Raw genomic sequence first — 21,377 nt, 5'->3', positions numbered from 1 at the left:
CTTAAGTGCAGCTCATTTATATAAATCATGCTCATGAAGACAACTGTTAATGCTAACATTTCTTCTAAGAAAGAAATACAGTCAATTCATGGCCAAGTCTATTCCATATATCTCGAGAAGACTCATATAACATCAAAATTATAGCTTTTTGTGTATTAAAAATGTAGCTTTTAACCAAAGGCATAGTAACATAAATGGGAAGGCATATATTTTTAAATAACTATCATGCTATCAAAATATATATTTGAAAAGAATCAAAATGATTTCAGGTCAAAGTGAATTAACTACATTTTTTAATTTGTCTGAAATGTAGCACATTAGGTTATTTATAATACTGCTTGAAATAGTGTGTCCAGAAAGTTTCACTTTTGCTTGTAAAGACTTATTGTGAAACATTTATTGCATACTTAAAAATGTGTTTTTCTCCCTAAACAATTTTTCACATCTTGAATGAAAACACTAATACTGTTATAATCTCTAAACAAATGCAAACAGTTAAAGTTAAAGCTAAATCTTTATGTCAGGAAAAAATACCTAGTCACGCTGAGACAAGCAGGAATATCTGCAGAATATCCAGGATCCCTAAACACTGGCTAACAAAATATCTGCAGGGCACTGGAACTGACAGAAAAATACTATACTTCCTTTTCACCACATTCACTTCCCTGATATTATTGACAAGAGACCAGTATCTTGAAGTGTTGCTTCTGAATAATCCACTCCAGGCTTCTTATTTCAGCAGGCCTGATTGTGCTGTTAGCACAGAAAGGGCAAGAAAGGGAGAGAATATTTCTGTTGTTCATGAAAGCAACTATGGAAATGGCTGTCAAAATGTAGAACAGCAGGCAGCACCATACAATTATCAGGAAAAACTAGCACGCTGATTTCATGTCGTATAGTTCCTGAACTGAGAAATCTGTTAACCTTTTTCCTACAACTCTTAAAAGTTGTCCTGCTGTACTATGTGTATAGAGGCAGGCCTTATAGAAGACATTTAAATAAGCAAAAAGGATAATAAAAATGTTCCTACTGGTCTGTCACAGTGAATTTTTTCAACAAAAATTTATGCATTTTAGTACTTTCTTTTCCTGCTGATTACCAATTTAGATATTTAAAATTTTGGTGATCTTGCTACTTCTAGTAATGGCTAAGAGTAAAAATGTTAATCTTGAAACAGAACTAGGAACTCAATGGAAAACTGTGTTAGCTATTTGAGGAGGTTATTAATTTCAAAAAAAGAAAAAAGAAAAGGTAAGAGGTAAGTACAAAAGATCTTTTATCCTTCAAATGAGAAGAGTAAAGTGAAACTTGTATACTATGTTATTTCATATAGCAAATACTAAAATAAGTAGGATTTCTATTATTTTGAATTCTGATTACTGGGATGATGGAACTTTAAGAGAATTCCATTTTTGCAATGGTTGTTATAATAGTAGTGACAGTAGTAATAGTAGTAGTAGTAGTAGTAGTAGTAGTTGTAGTAATGATGAGGCAAAGTATAGTATAAAATGCTTAACAATAATGATTTGATGATTTGATGATAGAATTAAATCTTAATGTAGGAAAATAATATGACAGTTTAAGAGTATAAATGGAAGAAGATGAAACTGATGGTTCAATCTAAATAATACCACATATCTCACAACTTGTTGGAAAGTACTTTTTTCATTGGGGGAGATTCACAGCTGCTGAATTTTCTGCAGTTAATAGAGTCCTTTGATTCACAGCAGTGCCCCTTGTACAAAAAATACTGGCCTTTGTGTATTACCAGAAACTAATTTTCTATTTGGCTGAAAAGGGAAAAATGGGGTTATTGCTTCTCCCTCCTACAGAGCTTTTCATTATGCTTGATGCACTCAACTTCTAAGCTCTTCTGAGAAAAAAAAATAACTGAAGAGGCAAGAGGTAGAAAAATGAGCTTGTTAGCACATTAGAAGTGAAGTATCTTGGTGGGCCCTAGAAATTCCCAGTGGTGTGTTAACTTATCACTCTATGCATGCTGGCACTGATAGTCTCCCAATTGATCACTCTCTTTTCGCACCAAAGGTGCTGCCAGGAAGCAAAGGCTGAAGGCCCACAGGAGAACAGTCTGCTATCAAAACAAGCTGTTTTTAAAAGTCTGCTTGAATGGGTAAAATGCTTCATGAAAAGTAGGGTGGAGACACCTACCTGCTTTTAAAACGCTCTACTTTCTGAAGGCTATAAATGAAACCTTTTAGTTTATCTTATTATATTTAAAGCTTATATACAAATTAAGCAGAACTAAAGCAAGCCTTGATACATCTGAAGCAAGCATACCCTCAAATGTAAAACCTATCACAACAAGAAAAGGAATAATCAAGTATGGCAGATGGAAGGTAATACATGTTTTTGTGACACAAAGGGAGAAGACCTATGGAAAGCTTAAAGAAATGTCGAAGCTGGACTTAAAACAGGGAAAACATAAAACAGTTTAAACTAATTTTTTTTTCTGCACAAAATAACAGACAAATTCTTTTTGGTTGGGGCAAAATGTTCTTTAACATCACAAAAAAAAGTCCAGTTACAGCATGAATGCTGCCAAGTCTTAACCACTAATATATATATATGGGTCAATTTTTGACAGATAATTTTAAAACAAATTGTCAATTTGAGAGGTGGTATAATAAAGTGAACTAGGGAGTCAGCCTCAGACTCAAGAAGGTATGAGTTGAAATTCTGCCTCAGGTACATGCTGAATATGCAACTCTGGCAAAGTGATTTAACTTTTTAGTGCACTAAGGAACTCTAAGACTAAAAGTTGTGGAGAGGATGCTGATCTGCATTGAGAGAAGAAGTTATTATAAAAAAAATCATAGGTAATCCCTATCCTCATCCTAATAACAAAATCAAATATAATTATGATGATAACTTGCATTTATACACATCTTATCCCTAATCAACTGAAATGATTGTTGAATTGAACTCATATCCACGGAAAAGTTTTTAGTTGTGTAAATATTATAAATATCTAGTTCAAGAAAACCTTCAAAGTTAAATTATACATGGATTAGGGTTTCATAAGGTTGTACAGAAAATACCCAATTTATATTTTCCCCCCTTTTACATAATGAGTATTTGTTAAAGAGATGTATTTTTTGGCACTATAAACCAAACTCCTGATCCCACAAGCAAGTCACTTTTTGTGTTAAGATGATGGTAAAAACCCAAATGGTTAGCATCTGTAATTGTAATCATAATGTGAAGCAGTTAATTCCTACATCATCTAGACACTTATTCCTTAGAAAGGCTTCTCTCTAGGGAAGAGTTATTAGTACCTATAAATTGAATGGCACATACAAGCTCAATGGCTAACAACAACAGGGAAACTCAAGCTGTACTCCTACTGTGAGTAGATGTGTTGCCACTGACATTGAATAGTAAAGAAGCAAAAGGGCTAAGTTGATAAGAAGGTAAAAGGCAAACCAATTGATAGAAATTTAAGAAAATGCTCAAAGTTGTAAATTATAAACATCTCTTCTGGGAAGGTTTTTGTTTTAAATCAAAAGCAACTCATGACAAAGAAAGATAATAACAAAACACTGGGTTAAGGCAAAGATTTTTAAAGCTGGTGGGAATCCTTAATATTGAACTAGCCAATCAAAAGAAATAACACAGGTGCTACAATCACAGCAATGCAATTATCCACTAATCCACCCCAGTTCTACTTTCAGCAAAAGCAGAAAAGTAGAAAGGGGTATTACTATTCTAAAAATAAGAAGAGCAAACATCTTCTATAATAACACAAAGCTACAGCAATTTTAACCTGACCTGCATTTTGCAAGAATCAATTTAGGATTAGATACATTATTAATCAACATGTTGATTCTGTTTTTTAATGTAATTATTTACTGCACTATCCTATGCTCTGAAAGTGAAGAAGAGTTAAGCTTTATTTAAGTCTTGGTATGACTTGTATGATTTTTCTATACCACTGTTTATCCATATGCTAAAATGCGGTTCGTTAATGCCATTTGCTTCTACTTATTTTGTAGAGCTGTTAAAAACAAAGAAAATGATGCAAGTTATTTACCTTTGTACTAAAAATGGTATTTTTTGGTCTTTTGTTCAAATATTTTCAAATACTAGCTGTACAGACTGGATGGCCCTTTTCATCATAAGAATAAGAAACATAGGGCACCTAGGTGGATAGAATCAAGCCAGGAGTCAGGAAGACCTGAGTTCAAATATAGTCTTAATTAGCTGTGTGACTTTGGGCAAGTCACTTAACCTATATTTGCCTTATTCCAATGAAGAAGGCAATGGCAAACCACCACAGTATTTTTGCCAAGAAAACAACTTTACCACCTTGCCTTGCTCAAATATTTCCATGAATCTGTGGTCACCTGATATATAGGTATTCCTGACTTCCCATTCTATGTTATTTTTGTTCAGATTATCCTGTAAATTCAACATAGGAAACCAATACAATGACTTTTTTTTTTAAACTCTGGCTACAGATGGAAAAATATAGCCTCATGGAATCCATTTGAAAAAAACTGAAGAAACCTTTGAGATAATCTAGCCTCATCTTATTTTATTAAACAGAAGCCTAGTGATAAAGTTACTTGGTTATTTTGTTTCATGTTTTTTGTTTTCATATTTTGTAGCTAAGGCATATCCATGACTAACATAATTCTGATAATTTTTGTTCTAAGTACAAATTATCAATAAACTATTTTGTGCAAATGGCAATTAAGATAATGTTATTAGAATACATTTCAATTAGGGGATAGGGACTAGACCTCTGATTTCATTGATAAGAGTAACTCCTGGAAGAGGAAACTCACTCTACCAGTGCAGGTTCGGATCTTCTTTGCAACATATTTTAGTAAACTGAGTAAGGCATTGAGACATAGTGCAGTGTCACACAGCCTTTCAAGTTGTATGTACTTATCACAAGCTTACTTTGAATGGCCAAATTTATAGGCACCAAACAGTGATTAAATAAAGTCAAATTAACTGCACTTATCTGCTTAATATATGACATTCTTCATCTGAGGATGAATTAAATTAATTAAATTAATTTTTGGAACGGGGAATTAGAAGAGGAGCTTGCATCATCCATTCTATGCACCAACTTGGTATAGCAGTAAATTATCACTAACAATTTAGAGATGTAGTTATTTTGACTTTCTTGAAAGTACACTTTAATATTATGTTTTCTTAGCCAAGAAAAGTAGACTCCTTGACTTAAGAAAAGCAAAAATAGCTAATTTTTGTATATTGCTTTAAGGCTTGCAAAATTCTACACCAACTATCTCATTTTATTTGAACCTCTCAACAACCCTGTCCATTAAGTGCTATTATTTTACAAGTGAGGAAACTGAGGCTGATTTTAAATGAAAAAGTTAAAATTAACTTAATCCTTAAAAATAACATAATTATAATAACATTAGGAATGAGCATAATCAAATGTAGTTTAGGCAATGACATTAGTTATATACCTTTGATCCAACCTTGCCACCCTGCCCTCCCCCCAAAAAAAAAGAAAAAAAAAAGAAAGCAATTCACTCCTCATTTTGAATTGGTTTTGATAAGAGTTTAGTTCTGGGGGAAGTTATGTGTCTTACTGATATCCAAGCAATTTACAAAAAAAGTATTTCATTGAATTGAGTACTATTTGCCAAATTACAGTTTTGGGCTTACTGCTGGGAATACGAAGACAAAAAATGAAATAATCCTTGTTCTCAAGGAGCTTAAATTCTCTTAGTAGAGAAAACACATATGTAAGTATATATAAAATAAATATATGCAGACTAAATACAAAATAAACAAGTTTGATTTTCTTGAACCTGCACATATGAAAGATTTCTTTTTTTTAATGGCCTTTGGAAAGTAAAAAAGTCAATAAAGGTTCTTGTCTAAGTGGAGGAGAGGGTCAGATTAAAATAAAATAAAATGATCAACTGAAAAGCATTTAAATGTTTACTATGTGTAAAGTACTGTGATAAATACCAGCAATAAAAAAATAAAAGCAGTCCCTGCCTTTATGGGATTTGTATTCTAAAGAAGGTAACAGAAAGATTACCTGTAAATAACTAAATCCACACATTGCCCCCTCAACAGGGGCAACCAAAAAATGTCTCTTGTAAAAGGTGAGATAAATTGAGACTCTGGAAGAAGCCAAAGAAATTAAGAAGGTAATAAGGGTAGTATACCAGGAGTTGGGTATAGCCAGTAGAAAGGCATGGAGCCCAGTCATTTGGGAGGAGCAGCAAATAGGCCAGTGAAGCTGGATCAAAGAATGTGTGGTGGGGACTAATGTATAAAAAACCTGAAAAAGTAGGAAGATGCTAGGTTAGGAAGGGTTATGGATACTAAACAGAGACTCATTATTTTATCAGAGACAATTCTTCTAAGTAATAATACCAAACTAAGTATCCAAAGTCTGGTTAAAAAAACTGGTGATAGTTTATCACACATTTTTAATAAATGTGCTGTTTTTCTAAAGAGATGTTTCAAAGGCTTGTAACACAAGATAATTCAATTTAAATTAAGTAGTATATTCTGTTTTAAAATGCACATGACTTCTAAGTTAAAAATTTTCCCAACAAAAACCCTCCAAATATTGTTCTCTTCATAGACATGACTAGTCCTATCTATCCAAGAAGTTGATAGGTTAGGAGGAGGAAAGAAGACTATTTGAAGAAAAGCAAAAAGATAAAAATCAGGTAAAAATGCATTTCAGAATCATTTAGACCAGCGGTTCTCAACCTCTCAATTTGTAGCAATGAGAATACATAATGCATATCAGGTATTTACATTCCGAATCATAACTGTAGCAAAATTACAGTTTTGAAGTAGCCACCAAAATAATTTTTTGGTTTGGGGTCCCTGCAACATGAGGAACTGTATTGCGGGGTCATGGCATTAGAAAGGTTGAGAACCACTGGCTTAGACAGTTATTTTTGCTTTGTATTTTAATAAACTGCCTCAAGCATGGGGATGGGGGAAAAATAGCCTTAGAAATGATATACTATATTGACAAATGATTAAATTTAAAACACTAAGGCAAGCAAGATGTTTTCTTAGCAAAGCTTTTGCCAGTTGAATGGACATTATTTCTGAAACTATAGCATAAAATGAGTAAAAAAACAAATCAAAGAGTAGTCATACAATTCACTGAATGAATAGAAACAAGAATCCTCTGTCATTAATACTGTATACTTTAGAAACTACTACTACTACTACTACTACTACTACTACTACTACTACAACAACAACAACAACAACAAATATTGTTGCTGTTAAAGGCCTATAGCTAATTACACATTGCTTTCCAAATTTTTAGGTGGTTGTGGGATAAGACATTTCATAGTATCAAATACCTAAAGTAGGGCTTCTTAACCTGAGGCCCCATGCATTAAAAACAAATAAAATTGCATTTCTTTGTAAAATGTTTTATTTTGTGCATTTAAAAATATTACTCTGAGGTCTGCAGGCTTGACTAGACTACCAGAGGTCTCCACAATACAGAAAAGGTCTAAAGGCCATCTAGTTCAATCCCTTCCTTTTAAAGATGAGAAGTGACAACCATAGATACTAAGAGCCAGAGAGAGGTTTTTAAACCTAGTTTTTTTTTTTTTTTAAATTCCAAAGTCACTGTACTTTTCATGGTTACATGTTGCCTCATATTTAGAAAAGAATGTGAATTAGGTACACACACTAGTATTTATTTTCTATTATCTACATTGGTAAAGCTTTTGCTTCTAAATATTTTTTCAAGATGGAAGCAACATTCTACTCTTCTACCATGGGATTTTTTGGGAGGCATTTTTCACCATCAGTCCTCTGAAGTCACAATTGGATATTATATTGATCAGAGTTCTTAAGCTTTTCAATGTTGTTTTCCTTTACATTACTGTGGCTATTGCTACACTCTAATTATGAAATTCTATAATGCCACAGACCAGGATTGATCTTAATGATTTGTAGAATTAATATTTATAGAATGAATCCTAACAATAGTTCTGTAGTATATAAAAATAGTCTTTCCAGTGCACATAAATACATGTTTTTCTGAGATGTGCATATTCAGGAAGCAACTTTTGGCACTGTATTGTTTTATAGTGAGAGTAGCATATGAATATGATATATAAAAAACAATATTATTGCATTGCAGACCCAGCCTAATCTCTGAATTCCTTTTGCTGATGAATGCAGATTTCCATATTCTAATGTTACTTTCATTTTGATTTGTAATACATAAGAATTGGAACAGGTATAGGAACAGATGAGGACAAATTCAGTTCTCAGTGTTTCATGGGGTAAAAATGGGAGCTATATTCTAAAGGTGACTCAAGAATGGTCAAAATGTTAATAATATGTGTTAGTATGGTCAGAGATAGAAATCTTGAAGTGACTTTTTGGGTAAAGTGAACATTTTACATTTGTAGTATATTGATTTTTTTTTAAACCCTTACCTTCCGTCTTGGAGTCAATACTGTGTATTGGCCCCAAGGCAGAAGAGTGGTAAGGGCTAGGCAATGGGGATCAAGTGACTTGCCCAGGGTCACACAGCTGGGAAGTGTCTGAGGTCAGATTTGAACCCAGGACCTCCCATCTCTAGGCCTGACTCTCAATCCACTGAGCCACCCAGCTGCCCCCAGCATTTTGATTTTTTAAAAAAAAGAGGTCTTGAAGTCTTTATAAGATTCATGTGATGACAGCATTACTAGAGGGTTAGGGGGAAAATGTAGATATACATACAGAATGTTCCAAAAGTCCTAGCACAGTATGTTTAAAACTGTGTGTGTATGCTAGATCTACTGTACTACAGACTAGTGATATCACCATTGCAATTATATTTCTCTGAAATATAGCTTCATTAGGTATTAGATGGATTAAAGAGTCCTGATTTATAGGATTAAAGTAACTACAATACTTTATTGATAAGTAGGAAGAAGAGTAAATTTAGAAGCTAATTTCTCACCAAGATTTAGAAAGAGGAAATTCACTGAACAACAGAAACAAGAATCCTCTCTGTTATTAATATTGTATGTTTTATACACTATTATTATTACCACCGCTGTAGCAATTAATAGAACCATGATTCATTATTTTCTTTGACTTTAAAACATTCTATAATGAAATTCTTTAGCATTTTACAATATCTATCATTAAGGAAAAAATTCATCAGGGAAGACAAAGATGGGCTTGAATCTATCCCTTTAACCATATTGCTAAGTCTACATTGTTTACATTGCATCTCAATTACGAGAGTAGCAGGACACCTGGTACTTTAAATCCCATAGATTGCCAGATGACTCAAAATCCATAACAGGTGCTAAGGCAGTGAGAGTGTAGTAGGCCCATTAACACAAGCTGAAGTTGTATAAAATTTTAACTTAATTGCTTATAAATCACTCAATTATTAAATCAAAATTTTAAGTAATTTAAGTACTCACTATCTTTTCTACTGAAGTTAATGTTAATTTGAAAAGATTTACTGTAATATTTATTATCTGCAGTCAAACCTAAAGATTATGAGAAGTCTTGCTGCTTTTATGAATGTTAGTAATTCCTGCAAAATTAAAATAACCGCAATTATTAAATATATGCATGGACTTTCACAGGAGATGTAAGGAAAAAGATAATTTTGATTTCAACTAATCTGGTGAAATTAAAACCTTGTACTCTAATACAACAATATCTACTTCTGAAATTTGCATTGAAGTGATAGCATCATTATAAGAGGAATGAACAAGCTAATTTATATACATTAGCAGCAAAGAATTTTTAAAAGATAAAACACCTTACAAATTTTTTAAAATCCTGTTTTGTTTTGTTTTTGGAACAAATTTCAAATACTTAAAGTTGAAGAAACTAAGGCCATAAGGATTTAATATTAAACTTCAAAATCCTTTTGGAAGACTGCAAACAGGAAAAATAAATTTTACAGTATACAATTACTTAAGAGCTATCACTAACCCAATTTTGCACTAATTTGATTAAGATTGTTTTAATACTATAATTATCAGGAAACAAAAAAGTGATTTTATTACCAAGAATAAGCAGTAACAAAATACAGCAAACTGTCATTTAAGACAGTGTCATAGTATCTAAGATGAGCAGCACATTGCCTTTAACTAATGCACTATATGCCTCCAGGGAATGATAGACTTGGAGATTGGCCTTTAACATCAAAATCTATCCATTAATCTTGACTTAAATATAATCCACTATTCTGGAGCAAAAGGAAGAATGGCCACTTAATGAATGACTAGTTTTGAAATGTAGTTGTAAGGCACATTGACTAAATCTTTTAAAAGGAGATGTAGTACCAATAATTTTAATAAAACAAAATAATACACGTGTCAGTTTCGAACAGATTCCTCCTTTCTTCCTATTTTCTCCTCTCAGTTTGGGATAGATCACAAAATTTCCTTTAAATATCCCTCTGGCTCCTTTAACATGGAGGAATTATCATTACATATTGATGATCTTATAACACACATTAATCAACTACTTAGCCCAATCTGAAAATCCTCTATGTAAATATCTACAGTATGATTACAGGACCAGGCACCCTGAGAATACAGAATAAGTCACTATTAATCCCTTTTCCTCCAATATAGCATTGGTCCTCAGTAAAAGAAACTCAGCTCTACAATTGCTTGCTGCTTAAGATGACCAATAGGAAAACAAAAGCCCAGCAGTAGTGTTTACCCAAATACTATGGGCATGTTATTTCAGGAATAGAAAAAAACTTTGCAAGGTAATAAAGAAACAAAATCCAATAAATGAAGTAACTGCACATGCTTAGAATCGTTATTTAGTGTAAAATCAATTCTTTAATATATATGAGATACTAATAGGTTTCAGATATTAATAAATGATTATGCTCAAAAATTAATTTGTTTTCCATATCTTAATAGTTTTGGTGTATGGGATTTTCATTTTTCAAGGGTGAAGGAAACATATCTTTAGATAAGAAAAATATATGAGAGCCCTAAATTAAAACTTTTTCCTGTTTGAACTTCATGTGCTGTTAAAAAAGGAAGGAAATATTAGCACAAAGGTTCTACAAATGGTTTTTTTATGCCAGGTTGCTTCCATTTTTAGGTACACTTTAAATAAAAGTAAAAATTCTTATCAAACAAATGAATGTAGAAACATCAGATCAAAAAAATATCTATTTTTGTCCCCTTTCCTATTTTGAGCAGCAATTAGTAAAGCAAAACCATCCTTCTTCCTCCCCAGCACTCTCAAGCTGTTCAGAGCATTTTGCAACACTACAATGGCACTATTGTGAATGCTGTTTGGCCTTCTTTCCCAGAGAGTTAAATGGGCAGTTCCTGCTGCCCATGATTGGTGTCCAGTGAAATAAATGCTCAAGAACCATGTTTTGTCAACTCCACGCCAAAGAAGTAAAGCCAGAGAACCCAAGCTTTCATATCATACTGGACCATATGCCAACCCTGATGGCACAAAAAGGTTTATTGTTAAGAATCAGGATTCATTATGTCCCTAGTGAAATTTCACTTCACATACCTTATGTGAAATGCAGGGCTTCCCTGAAAACTGAACCTTCTTTAAATGGGTATGAACAGATGGATGGGAACATTGGTTTGGCAAGCAGAAGTTAGGAGTCTAATAGTATGTAATAGTGTTTGAGAAGAGAAGCTTTTGGGAGAAAGTGAAAAGATTTGTGACCCATAACTTAATTCTACTTCCATTGTTCAGCTATTAAAAACTTAATATCAAAAGCCTCAATGTTTAAGCATTGTGAAAAGAAAAATATTACCTTGGATAAAAGCTCATAATTTTAAAGGTGAACACTATTAGTAACTGAATTTCAGTTTTACTTTCTATGCATTTCATTTTCATGAGCCTAAATCAGCTCCCAAATAAATTTCAAATCCTGTTTTTACTCCATTTTTCTCACCCCCAAACCCAAAGCAAATTGCAAAAGAGACCTTTTATTGTCATAATGTATACATTAATTTAGCTATTTTGGATGGTAACAAACAATATGGGAATACATTTTTCAACCAGTTTCTATTTATAAATAAAAGGACAATAACATTTGGGTTTTGATTTAAAAATCACCGCTTCATCACAGCAGATAAACAACATTTTATCAGTTTTGGAGTTATCACCCTGTTGGTTCATTGTGATTGTCCAGACTGGTACATGTTCAACCACATAGTCAAGCTAGATTTGACATAATACAATTTTCTTTGGTGCCACTGCTTTTATCTTCTATGGCATTCTTTAATATGGAGTCATATCCATCAATATTCCAAAGAAGAGAGTTAACTATTATGTAAGACTAAAAATTAATATCCAAAATTCAGCAAGTATTATATTTAATAAGATTTATTAAAAATAACTTGAAGCAAAAAGGAAAATAGAAGACTAGAGAAAGAGAGAGCTCACCCACCCATGCATGTGGGGGAAAAAAGAGAGAGCTAGGGCGGAGTTTCAGAACTATATATACACATAACAAACGCAAACTTGTGTATAAAGAGGAAAGAGATGTAGTTCAAGGGTACAAAATTTTCTAACTACACACTACTTATTTTCTCCTACCTTCCCCTGGATTTCTTTAGGTCCTAGATAAAACTATATCTCAAATTTATCCTGTAGTCAGTCAATTAGCATTTATTAACTGCTGACATAGTGTCAGACTGTGTTAAGCCATGCATTTAGAAAAAAAACTAAAAAAAAACAACACAAAGCAAAACAGTTTCTGCTTTGAAGGAGGCCAGCATGGGGACAGCATGCAAACAACTGTGTACAAATGAGTTACATAAATGGATAAACTTCAGGTGATTAAGGACTAGGAAGGGCTTCTTCCAGAAAGTAGGACTGTGACTTGAAGGAAGTCAAGAAGCCAAGAGGTAGAGATGAGAAGGGAGAGCATTTTAGGCATGAGGAAAAAACAGAAAATATGTCTGATGTTGAGAGAATATTGTGTTTGAGTAACATCAAAAGAGGAGAGGAATGTTGCTGGATTACAGAGTACATGGAAGGAATTAATGTGCAAGATTAGAAGGGAAGAAAAAGGAGTCAGGTTATGAAGAGTTCTGAATACCAAAGACAGGATTTTATGTTTGACCTTAAAGTTAATAGGGAGCACATTGACTAGGTAAGCTGACATAGTCAGATCTGCACTGTATGAAGATTTGACAGCTTAGTGGAGAATAAGAGCAGGAAAGGTTTGAGGAAGATCAAATCAGCAGACTACTCCAATAGTCCTGATATGATGTGATGAGGGAGGTGTCAGAGAAGAAGGTGTGTGAAAGTAGACATGACAAGACTGGAGCATTGATTGGATAATGCAGGTTGAGAGTAAGGTGTCCAGGATGTTATGATTAGACTGTGGGCTCTTTGAGAACTTGTCCTTCTTGGTCTCCTCAGAATTTAGCACAGTTACCTATCTGATAGATATTATCTATATGACCATGATCAAGTCATTTTATTCCTCAGTGTTCTAGCAACTCCAAAACTATGAGAGAAGTCAATCTGCATTGATGGAGGTTGTTCACTGTTGCTCCTTCAAAAATTTCTTTTTGTAACCTTTTCCTTTTTAAATAGAGTATAAGAAAAAAATAACTTAAGGTGGCATGGAAGGGAGTCTTTTTATTTCATCAGTTTCCCATCTGGATGAGTAAGAAATCTTAGAAACCCTAAAAAGGCAATGCTTAACTCTTTAGGCAGGAGTGTCATTTTTATTATTTTAGCTCAGCCTACCCATGAGCAATTAATGTTTTTCCAATTGTTTAGATCTAACTTTATATTGTGTGAAAAGTGTTTTGCAATTGTGTTCATAAATCCTGTGTGTGTCTTGGCAAATAGATTCCCAAGTATTTTATATTGTTTAGAGTGATTTTAAATGGAGATTTTCTTTCCAATTCTTGCTGCTGAGCTTTGTTGGATATATAGAAAAGCTGATGATTTGTGTGGGTTTATTTTGTATTCTGCAACTTTGCTAAAGTTATTATTTCAACCAGTTTTTTTGGTTGATTTTTTGGTATTGTCTAAATATACCTGCAAATAATCTGCAAAGAGTGATAGTTTACTTTTCTTATTGCAAACTTTAATTCTTTCAATGTCTTTTTCTTCTCTAATTGCTAAATTAAGACTGTTTAGTACAATATTAAATAATAGTGGTGATAATGGGCATCCTTACTTCACTACTGATCTTATTGGGAAGGCTTCTAACTTATCACCATTGCAGATGATTTTTTGCTTGCTGGTAGTTATTACTTTAAAGAGAGGCCCTTCTAGTCCTATGCTTTCTAGTGTTTTTAATAGGAATGGATGTTGTATTTTGTTGAAGGTTTTTACCTGCATCTATTGAGATTATCATGAGATTTGTTAGCATTGATATGGCCAATTAACATTAAACCAGCCTTACATTCCTGGTATAAATCCCACCTGGTCATAGTGAATAATCTTTGTGCTATATTGCTGTGGTCTCTTTGCTAGCATTTTAGTTAAGATTTTTGCATCAATGCTCATTAGGAAAATTGATCTATAACTTTTTTTCTGTTTTTGGTCTTCTTGGCTGAGGCATCAGCACCATATATGTGTCATAAAGAATTTGGTAGGACTCTTTCTTTGCTTATTTGCCAAATAGTTTAATACAAATTGAGATCAATTGTTCTTCAAATCTGACAGAATTAACTTGTGTATCCATCTGGCCCTGGAGATATTTTCTTAGGAAATTCATTGATGGCTTCTTGTTCATTTTCATTTTCTGAGAAGGGAATATTTAAGTATTCTATTTACTCTTTTGTTAATCTAGCCAACTTATATTTTTGTAAACATTCCTCCATTTCATCTAGAATGTGTATAAATGGAGATTCTGAACCTTAGACTTCATTCCCCAGAAGTCCTTGGTATTTCCCAGAATTCCTTATACTCTCTCCCGAGTCTCCACGTTGGCAAGATCACAATTGGTATTTAACTGGCAGTAAGGCCTCCCATACTTGCTTCCTTTGCAATGATGCAGCAAGTATGGTGGTAAGGTAGAGATGGCTGAAATGGCTTACCAGCCATAGGCACGTGGTTTTTATTTTGTATCCTATTTAGTCCTTGATGTCTAATGATCCTTAATAAACCTCATAGAATATAATATTTTTATTATTAGATATATAATTTAATTTTCACAAGGGTCAGCTTTATTGTCATATAATTGGGCAAAATAGCTCGATTGCTTTAATTTCCTCTTTATTGGAGATAAAATCACCCTTTTCATTTCTGACACTGGTGATTTGATCCTCTTGTTTCCTTTTTAAAATCAAATTAACCAATGCCCTATCTATTTTATTTGTCCCCCCCACCATAAAACCAATTCCTAGTCTAGTCTTATTTATTAGTCCAATCGTTCTTTTGTTTTGAATTATATTAATTTCTCCTTTGATTTTTAGGATTTTCAATTCAGTCTTTATTTGGGGATCCCTAAAAATTTAATTTATTTAATTAATTTAGAATATTTTTCCATAGTTACATGAATCATGTTCTTTCCTTCCCCATCTTCCACCCGCCCCTTCCTGTAGCCAATGAGCAATTCCACTGGGTTTTACATGTGTCATTGATCAAGACTTATTTCCATATTATTAGTATTTGCACTAGGGTGATTGTTTAGAGTCTATATCTTTAATTGGGGATTTAAAATTTGTTCTTTTTCTAGTTTTTTATCTGGATGTCCAATTCATTGATTTCCTTTTTCTCTCTTTTACTGATACAAGCATTCAGGGATATAAAATTTCCCAAGTACTTCTTTGGCTGTATCTCATAAACTTTGATATGCTGTCTCCTCATTGTCATTCTCTTCAATGAAATCAGTGATTGTTTCTATGATCTGTTCTTTGATCCACCTGTTTTGAAGAATTAGATTAGTTTCCAATTAAATTTTTTTTAAACCCTTACCTTCCATCTTGGAGTCAATACTGTGTATTGGCCCCAAGGCAGAAGAGTGGTAAGGGCTAGGGAATGGGGGTCAAGTGACTTGCCCAGGGTCACACAGCTGGGAAGTATCTGAGGTCAGATTTGAACCTAGGACCTCCCATCTCTAGGCCTGGCCCTCAATCCACTGAGCTACCCAGCTGCCCCCTCCAATTAATTTTTAACTTGCTTATCCATGAACCTTTATTGAGTATAATAGGTCTGAAAATGTTACTTTTATTATTTCTGCTTTTGTGCATTTGATTGTGAAAATTTTATGCCTTAGTACATGGTCAATTTTTGCACATGTACTATGTACTACTGAAAAGAAAGTATATTCCTTTTTTATCCCCATTTTTCTAGATATCTATGAAATCTAACTTTTCTAAAACATCATTCACTTCCATTACTTCTTTCTTCTTTATTTTTTGGTTAGATTTATCTAGTTCTGACAGGGGAAGGTTGAGGTCCTCCATGCGTAAAGTTTAACTGCCTTTTACCTCCTTAAGCTCTTTTATAGTTTCTCTTTTAAAAATCTAGATGCTATCCCTATTTGGTGCATATACATATATGCTGTTCTGTTACTGATGTTACTTCATTATCTAAACTGCCTTTTATCAGGATGTAATTATCTTCCTTATCACTTTTAGTCATATATATTTTTGCTTTAGCTTTGTCCAAGATCATGATTGCTATTCCTCCTTTTTTTTTTTTTAAACATCTCAGTTGAAGCCCACTAGATTCTGCTCTGGCCCCTTATCTTTACTCTGTGTTATGTCTACCTGTCTCAGATGTGTTTCTTGTAGACAACAAAAAGGATTCTATTTTAATCCACTCTGCTATCTGCTTCCATTTTTGGGGTGGGCTCATTCCATTTACATTCATAGTTATGATTGCCACCTGTGTATTCCTCTTGATCTTGTTTTCTTCTTTTAACCCTGCCCTTTCTCCTTTCATTCTTTCCCTCTACACCAGTGTTTTGCTTTTAATCACTCCCCCCATTCCTTTATATTACTTCTCTTCCCACTACCACCCTTCTTATTCCAGTATGTTTAACTCCTGAATGATAAAGGAAAGAAACTAGGAAACTGTTTTGTTCATTCCTATTCTCTCCTCCAAGGGGCAGAAGAGTTGGCCTGTAAGATTGGGGTACATAGCAGTGTAAAAGGGTGAAATGAAGACAGAGGATAGACTCTTTTGAGTGAGTTCTTATTTAGAAAAGGGGGATAATTTTAACAAGGTTAAGAAGGACTTTAAAAGTCTGAACAAAAGAGCTTGTAAAATTGATCTTAGAAGTAATTGACAGTTATTATATTTTACTTAATATGGGAGAGAGAAGTCCCTCTAAGAAAATAACTTTGATTTGCTGGAATGACCAATTATAATTGGTTAGTTTAAGAATTTAGCTTTGAGTTCTGAGTCTGGTAACTTTAAAAGAAACATAATCCAGGCCCTTAAGTATAAGCATCAAATCTAAGCAAGTAAAAAGTAAAAAAAATTAATACTGATTTTAATAGAAAAACCACAATTTTAAACTGGGGTTACAGATACCTCACCCCTTAGATCTCTCTCTCTCTATAGACGTGCAAAAATATTTTTTAAAAAGGTACACTATAAATTGCAAAATATTTTACAGTTAAAAATTATTAAAAATAGATTTTTTATAGTAGCTTTAAATTTATACCTAACTACAAATTACTGTGTAAATCACAAATGACATATCTTACATAACATAAACAAAATTTTAAATAGTAGTTTAGGCTAATCAGTAGTTTCTGATGGCTAAAATCAAAAGCATTTAAAATGATTCAGTGTTCAAAGACCTTTCTAGCTGTGTGATCCTGGGCAAGTCACTTAATTTCCATTGTCTAGCCCTTATTAATCTTCTGTCTTGGGTAAAGGCTTTTTTTTTTTTAAATGATGCTTTGAAATTATTCATTATAAAAAATTCAACAGGCAACTAATAAATGATGATTGAAATCAGGTCTGCAACTCCTTCTAGACCCAACTGTTACTTAGACAACTATTTCTTCCTTCCAGTGTTGCATTTCAACTCAAATTGTAGGTTCAACCCAATAAATTGCGATCAAGGGACATAAAACACTACAAAATACTTACCCTGACAAAACCAGAGGTTGCAAGAAAATACATTTTAAATACAAGTAAGGCCAGCCAAGATAAGTGAAGAGGAGGTATCAGAACTTGAAAGAGTCGTCAATACTGACATATTACTGCAATTTTGGTTGTCAGGATGATCGATTTAAGCTGCATGTGCAGATCAATATTATTCTCATTTAGTGAACAACATTAGATACATAGTTAGAGAAGATGTTCCTATGGTAAAATTCAAACTGTATTTAATGAATATAAACAGCACAATTTATGCTGTGGAATTTTAGTTTGGTATTTTTATAGGGCATAAAGAAATGGCCCAACAGTATATAAATTTAATAGAATTTTTTACACAATTCTTTTAAAGAATAATTTTTTCCCAAGGATTAAAGTATTAGCTGTTGTAATTTTACAAAGTCTAACTAGCATTGTATTAATTTCTAGTGTATTTTGTGGCAAAATTGCCAAATTTTTTATGTATTTGCTTTAGAATACTAGGTTATCACTAATAGAACATTTCTTGTTGTCTTATTAGCTTTGTTAAGTTAACAATCTGATTTTTAAAATTGTGTTTATTATTCTTAAATTGTAGGGCTTGATATTTAACATGAATTTTACATAGAACTATTTGGTTTATTAACTATAGTATTTAAAAAATTTCAATATCAATTTTTAGCTTATTACACATTGCAAGATTAGATTATTTTGAAATATTAAGAGATCTAAGTCCATGGGGGAAAAAAAAAACTCATCTTTTTACATTTTCTATTATAATTATCTTTCTGAAAGATGTTCGTTAGATTCCAAAAAGTTAGGCTATTTAAACTATATTCTTTAGCCTCTACTCAAAGCATAGTGTAAACTGAAAGATGCAAAAAATGATGTATGCTCACAAAAGGAGATTTCCTCCTTTAGAGATATAACAGTAAAAGAACACCAAATAGATAGCTAATTCCCTATGCTTTGAAAATAACTGCACTGTTAAATTATAAATAGAATAACAAAGAAGTCAAATACAATGAGTGTGGCAAAGCAGAAAAAGTGTTATCTTTGGAGTTAGAAGAACTGGATTAAAATCCTACCTCTGACTCTTACTATTTATGTGGCCTTGAGCAAATTATATAACTTCTGGGACAGGCTTCAATTTCCTCATCTACAAAATGCAGGTGTTGTACTGGATGGACTTTGAGGTCCCTTGCAGTTTAAAATCTGTGATCCTATATATCCTGATCATAAGAAACAAAGCTGTGGTTAATTTCAGACTAAGGACCCTAACTTCCACATTATTATTAAGATATTTCATAAAATATAAGTAATAAGTCATAATCAAACATTATTAAGTGGTTAAAATTTATTAATATCTTTTAAAGAAAATGACAGTGGCCCATTTACAATCCATTATTGCAAGTATTCTTGAATAGCATGTACAAGACAGTATTCAGATTAGTCTAAAAAAATTCACCAAATCACATACACCATGTCCTATTTAGACTACATATGGATTGTGAAACCCAAGAGTCCCCAAACTACAATTTCTTCCTGAAATCTTTCATTCACTTTTTGTGAAGTCTTGAATATGAACTATCATTTCTCTAGATCAGCTGAATCAGATTTCAATAATGAAAAAATAAGATAAAAAGTAGACAGTGGTGAAACTTTAAACTTCTTTGTGTGCCTTGAAAAAACAACTTGACATAAATTAACTTCAGCGGCACAATATTCTGTAGATTAGAGAGTAGGTCTATATCAGTTGCAAAAAAATAGGATGAATACATTTTCTTGTTAAATAATAGTGACCACAAAATATAACCCACTAAAAATTGGCAAAATTATATAATTCAGTACTCTGCCATCAGAAAAGATCCTCCCCCAAAGCCTTATCATGCTGTTAAAATGAACCTGGATCTTCAAAGGCTATGCTAGCAGAGTCAAAGCTCCAAATGTTTTTACTTGGATGGAAAAGCAAAGATTCTTATAAATCTGGCAACAAGCTGTGCCTCTCTCTCTGAAAACCAGTTTAGCTAAGTGAAGAGACTGATCATCAGAAAGTTAGCCATTTAGTGATGAATTCCTTTGTTATGGCAACAGGTAAAACAGAAAAAAATAGCACCAAAATAATGGAGAGACAAGTTGAATTGATGATACTATGACTGTGAGATGTTTGTCCAACAAGTTGAGTGAATATGCTAGTAGAAGAACTAAATGGTATCCATGTTGATAATCTCATAATTGAAACATGTGGCAGAGCTAGAGCAAAGTAAGGAAAAGAGGGACTGGACCTATAAACTGATTAGTGTAGGGAGTTCTCAAAACTACCAATGAATATGAACAAGTCCTTTGCAACTTATGTCTGAAGAACATTATGGAAGATAACAACAGATTAATAGCTAGGAAAAAGTTTAAATTACATGAGATTATAACTTGTTTATGAAAAATGAAAGAATTTAAATTTGATATTTCAAAAAGCAAAGGAATTTGATCTCAAATATCCTTCAAAACGGAACTTAACAATGAAGATGGATCCTCAGAAAAAGGGAAAAATTTCTTCTGATGAGAAGGGTAATAAGCAGGCTATTTGATATGCAAATTCATCAAAAAAGAACCATAATAAAGTTAAACTATTTTATGTAATGAGAAAAGACTAAGATAATGAATCAGTGTTTCCAAGATAATTTTGAAAAAAACAAACAACAAAAAAATTCTTCCCACTTTACTTGAAAGCCGAGGAGAAAACAAAATGAGAATATTTATGGTGACCTTCAGAAATATGGCCAAGCAAAAGTACAGGAAGGGATGCTTTGGAATGGAGAGTCACATATAAAACACATCTAAACACACACAAGGAGACAGAAAAAAACATCCATATCAAATATGACAAGAGACAAAGCAATAAAGAACTTTTAGAAATCCTACTTTGTTGAATGTATCTTCAGGTCCAAGAAAGAAAAGGAATTATTTTATGGGCTGGAATAAGAAGGGAGTAGCAATCAATGAGTTCATGGATATGGAAAGGGATAGAATTTGGCTAGTCTAAAACAAATGCACTGATTTTCCAGATTGGGGATCTAAAGGCTATATTCAGCCTAGATTCTCCAACTCCAATTTCAGTGCTCATGAAATTCCTTTTTTCCTTATTAATGAACAAAAGTTTCTGAGAGTACAACACAATTATGGGGAATTAATTCTCTGAGGGCCAATATGGCTGATCTCAGGCTTTGGAGATGGTGAACTGAAGATCTAAAATTCTGTCAAGGATTCTTTCTCTCATCTTTAATTTCTCTTGAGCCTTTTTGCCCAAGTGATTCTTAACACATCTGCATTTGACCATTAAGCCAAATTCCTATACC

General features: G+C 32.9%; 1 protein-coding gene across 16 annotated transcripts in view; it reads right to left on the bottom strand.

Moving 5' to 3' along the window:
• RALGAPA1 (Ral GTPase activating protein catalytic subunit alpha 1) overlaps nt 1-21,377 on the bottom strand; it is a 314,990-nt gene that overhangs the window by 12,980 nt on the left and 280,633 nt on the right. The window lies entirely within an intron of this gene.

The sequence above is a fragment of the Monodelphis domestica genome, chromosome 1 (assembly GCF_027887165.1).
Source record: "Monodelphis domestica isolate mMonDom1 chromosome 1, mMonDom1.pri, whole genome shotgun sequence".
Taxonomy (NCBI): Eukaryota; Metazoa; Chordata; class Mammalia; order Didelphimorphia; family Didelphidae; genus Monodelphis; species Monodelphis domestica.
The sequence above is the reverse complement of the archived record's forward strand: the minus strand, read 5'-3'. Positions and strand labels throughout refer to the sequence as shown.